Here is a 5,052-nt window from a genome sequence, read left to right as displayed (position 1 = left end):
GCATGTTTATGTGACACATAAAGAGTGCCGTGTACCTGTCTTGAAGATTTTGCATGGGAAATGCTTTTGGCTGTGCTATTGCAGGGGTCGTTGAAAGAAAGAAGGTTCAGGGACTGAACCTGCAACCCAGGTACAGGCCCTCGACCAGGAATCGAACCCACAACCCTTCAGTGCACAGGCTGATGCTCTAACCACTGAGAACGCCAGCCAGGGCAGAGGGAAGGATTCTTAAAAATTGGTTGTTCCAACAGATTTATGCCAAGAACTAAAGAATTCTGACAATTTTTATGTTATTCAAACCTTTTAGTTGGATTATAAAAAACTTTTCACATGTATGTGGGTAAAAATGTCCTTCCACATATAATTTAGGTTATTGAAGAAATTAGAGATGGCCTTGGGATGAAATGAAAGGAAGGTACAGACTTTTTATTATTGCTGCGCTAACACAGAAGGAACTAAGTCGGTAGTTTAGGGAAATGAACGAATGGCAGCGTTCCGCTGGTTTTGGGCTTCTGACGGTAGAGGAAAATCACATCCAGAGCTTTGATAAACCTATTGGCTCTGCACATCGTATTGGAAAGACCGACATATTATACACATACATCTGTTCCTATTGTCTTTTGTTATCTTTGGGTAATTTTGGTTTGTCTCCTTGTACATAGTTTTTTGGGATTACATTTCGGAAAAATTGTAAAGGCTAATTTGAAACTCTAGATGGTGTTATCCTCCCACAAAGAGGACTTAGATTTGCTTGCCGCGGGCAGTGGAGGAGGTGTAGATAACTTACCCAATCAGCGACTGGAAGGTGAGTTTGTGTTTGTGAGACCTAAGCTGTATGACCAGTTCGAGCTCTGTACCTAGGGCACTGCTCTTCAGGGGTCTCCGGCTAGCTGGTGGAGATGAACAGAGCTCTCCTCCTGGTAGGTTCCTTTGTCTCTAGGCGATAAGATTTCAGAAACCTCTGCTCATAGTCTCAGGCTGTCAGCAAAGGAAAAGGTAGGAATGCCGGAATCACCCCCTTTTCCTAACGTTCATACTGTCATGTTAACTCTCTGGTGCCTTCAAATAGGTTTCAGTTGGTTGCTGTGGACTGAACGTTTGTGCGCCCCAGTCCGATGGTATTGAAGGTGGGGCCTTCGGGAGGGAATTGGGTTTAGATGAGGTTGTGGGGGTGGAGCCCTCAGAAGGGGATGAAGAGACCAGGGTGCCTGTGCTCCCCAGCATGCCCTGCCCTGTGAAGATACAGAAAAAAGGTGGTTGTCTGCAAGCCAGGCACAGGGCCCTCACCAGACCCTGAATCTGCCAGCACCTTGATCTTCAATTTCCCAGTCTCCAGAAGTGTGAGAAATAAATGTTGCCAATGGTATTCTGTTATAGCAGCCTGAATAGACTAAGACAGACTTTTTTGGGGGAATGGGGGATAGGCTTTTCCATTGTTCTCAATGAGAGGCTTGGTCTATACCAAATTAGTCCACTATTATTGGAAGTTGAATCCCCTGGAGGCTTCAGCACAGACCAGTGACCTGATATGATATATTTTAAAGGGTTTGCTCTGGCTGCCAAGTTGAAAATAGATTGGGGTGGGGCATCGGGGTATTTGGTGGAAGCAGGCAGAGCTCCGGTGGGCTGTGCAACGAGACAACGGGAGAAGACAGTGGTGAGAATGGTGAGCTCAGTGAGAAGTAGTCAGATTGTGGATATACTGAGGGCAAAGCCCAGAGGATTTCCTGACAGTCTGAAAGTGGGGTGAGAAAAAGGGGAGACTCAACATTGCTTCCAAGTTTCAGCTTCAGCAACCAGATGGATGGGTTTGCCATCAGGTGAGATGGGGGAGACCATGGCTGGAGAAAGACGGTGAATGGAGCTGGTTTGGTGAATTCTGAATGTTTGCATTTGACAAATTAACCCTTTCAATCTTCCCAAATAGCAAATGCAATGTAATTGGGCTGCTCATAAATAATTATAGAATTTATTCTTCAAAAAGCAATCCATCATACACTGCAGGTGAAGCGGTTCGGTAACGAGGATTCTTTTGGAAGATGAAGGATGGCCGTTCTCTTCGCTGGAGGCTGCCAAGTCCCTGCGAGTGTGTCTCACCCACACGGAGATCATGGGAGGGCCTTGTGACCACGAGGCCCGCTGACGGCTCTTCTGCCTCTGCCATGCCAGGTCCTGCATCTAGAGTTCATTTGATTATTGATATGACAAAAAAGCCTGCCATATCCTGTTCCGGAAACGGCAGATTTAGAGACTTTTCAGGGGGGAAAAAAACACCCAAAACACTGACTAGAAAAAATACGTTTTTGAAACTTTCTTTCCTTGGATGTGACTGTATCTCTGGTCGCTTATGGTCTTCATCGTAGATGCAGTAGGAGAAGGGAACAGGGGTGAAGGGGTGAAGGTTGGCTCCCACAATCCCAGAACCCAGCTTGGTTCTTTTTATTAGTTATGAAGCTGAAAGCTAAATCCTCAACGCCACATTTCTCGACATTTTCACTCCCCTGAACATGCGAGTTTAAGTCAAGATAAGAAATGCTCCGGGTCCTGTTAAACTTACACACTGTCTGTTGTGTTATGATTTGGAGGCACACTACAGAGTAAGTGGAGGACTGGTTATAAACGGTCTTTTAGTGCCAACGCTGAGGATGCCAGGTTACTATAGAAACACCAGGGGAGTGGGGAGAGTGTAAAGGATGCTTTGTGGAGAAGAAAGAGATTCTTAAAATGATTCCTGTAAACCATGTCTAACGTCGTCCCTTTACAAGGTGTGCCGATAATAGGAAGGAATGCTCTTAACATGCAAACATGTCAGTAACTTTAGGATGTATTTAGGCATATGGAGTAAATTCCTCATGGACTTAAAATTCATTTTTTTGTGGATTCTTCTTCTTTTTTTTTTTTTTTTTAGTATAAGGTACAACAGATAGAGAAATATTTTTCAAGCTGCAGCCATGGAGTTCACACCTGGCTAGGAAGCAAGATGTCACAATGAGATGTGACGTCAGCCAGGCCTGAACGGTGGCGGCCTTTCACTCAGGAAAGCTCCTGAACCTGCCTGTGCCTCGGGCTCCTAATTTATAAAGTGGACTAATGACTCTTTCAGAGGTGTTGTAAGAATTAAATGAGAAAGTGTAAGTGCACAGTTCAGTGCCGTACTTGGCAACACAGAGCTCAGCGTACGGCCGTGGTGATGACAGTGAAGCCCATGAGGACAAAGGCCGAGATCATTGTCACGCAGAGCAAAGCTCTGAGCAGCAGCATCCAAAGCCCACCCTAATGAGTCATTAGGCTAAGTGAGTAAAATGGCCAGTTTTCACTTTGACGTGTAATCTGGTGCTATTTGTAAAATTCAGGCGGGTAGAGAGCTGCAGGAGAGCCCGAGGGGTGCATTTGAAAACCCGCGAGTCTCTCGGGTAAACCCGCAGCAGCAGCTGTGCGCGAACATGTGGGTGTTGTTTGTGGGATGAGAACACGTGGCTGAGTGACACCAGAGCCTCGTGTGGTCTAGGACTCAAGAGACACTTGCGATGCCCTTTATCATTCCAGCTGGAAGAACCGTAACTTTCAGAAAGCAGGGCGGGAGATTTACTGCACGCACTGTGTAGGGCCGTGTACAATTTTTTTTTTTTTACAGTTTGGTGTTGGAAACGGAAATAAGCCTGGATGGTGCTGGAATTAAGTGAAGGCTGAAGAGTAAGAAGAAAAATTGCTTCCCACCGTCGTGGGTTTATAACACCCAGCGCAGCACAAAAGCCGCGGCTGAAACACCTACTGAGGGGGGCTGTGAACTTCCTCCCCTCAGAGCCTGGAGGCAGCAAGCACAGGAAGGAATGGAAAACCCTGCCTTGGTCTTTTTTCAGCGGACTGGTCTGTATTTATCACTTGTGATCAGGTTTTAGATGGAAATTTGGGAAGAAACATTTGTAGAGGATGGCTGGTCTTCCTAACAGCAAATAAAGGCAAAGCTAAACATTATTATTTCCATATCTTCTTAACATAATCTTATCCAATTATTACAAAAATCCCATTAATTTGGCCTGCAGAGAAGGGAGCCAGACTGGAATGACACAGAATCTGGATTACAGTCACTCTTTAAACATATAGTTTAATCATATCGAATATCTTTCTGTGCCCCAGGATAAAATGTGTATTAGCAGCCACAATGGGCCAAGCTGGAAAGACTGCCCGCAATAATCCTTTGCCACCACGAAGAGGAGAGGTTGAAACCCTCATTAGGAAGAGTCACTGTTAATTTGGTCTTTACTCGGGAGTAAGACTTTGAAATTTCATAGTGGAGTTAATTATTTCAAGCATACAGGTTGGACCAGGGTTTTTAGAAAATGATGAATAAATACAGCTTTGAAGAATCTCTGGTGTGTTCACCTTCCAACCGCATGGCCCCACGTGTTGAATCTGGAATCAGTATTGGCTGTATTTCCCCCAATTTTTAGGAAATTGTTAGTGTTCTTGATGGCTTATTGAATGAAACTGATGGTCCCATCTTTCAGAGTGCAGATAAAACATTTTTTAGCTTAGTTTTATAGCAAAATATGAAATTCTAACTTAGGTACATAAAAGTATATATGTACCACTCATACTTTTAAGAGCAATGCCACAGCCAGTGTGTATCACCAGAGGCCCAAGTGGGACAGCCGCTGGTCCACCAGGCTGCGCATAAGTAACCACCAGAGCAGTGAACTTCTCCTGAGCGCTGGCTGTGTTCAGAGCTTTTCCTGGGCAGTTCACTCATCTGCATCTTGGAAGGTTCCAAGTTCTCCAGATTGCTAGGGTCAAACGGTCCTTTAAGATTCAGAAAAAACACGGACCCAGGTCTCACTCCACAAGTAGTTGTTACCCCATTTGTGCTCCGCACAGATCCTTGGGCAGGGCCCACGCTCCTCCGGGTGCCGCCTGACTTGGTCGTGGCCTTATTGGCTTTTTGACCTCCCCTCTTACATTCCCCTCCTACCCTCTCCCTCTCCTTTCTGCTCGGCGTCACTCCACTGGGTGGCGTTTGTCTTCAATCCTTCACGACCCCAAAGCACCTCCCAT

The 5,052-nt window shown here is 45.6% G+C and overlaps 1 long non-coding RNA gene across 1 annotated transcript; it reads left to right on the top strand.

Moving 5' to 3' along the window:
- Nucleotides 1-796: 796 nt before the first annotated feature.
- Nucleotides 797-4,362, top strand: LOC308568177. The gene is made up of 3 exons (XR_014000449.1): nt 797-920; nt 2,005-2,169; nt 3,635-4,362. It is a non-coding gene; the product is annotated as an uncharacterized lncRNA (long non-coding RNA).
- The last annotated feature ends 690 nt before the right edge of the window (nt 4,363-5,052 follow it).

This window comes from Miniopterus schreibersii, assembly GCF_964146895.1.
Source record: "Miniopterus schreibersii genome assembly, chromosome: 15".
NCBI lineage: Eukaryota > Metazoa > Chordata > Mammalia > Chiroptera > Miniopteridae > Miniopterus > Miniopterus schreibersii.
The sequence above is the reverse complement of the archived record's forward strand: the minus strand, read 5'-3'. Positions and strand labels throughout refer to the sequence as shown.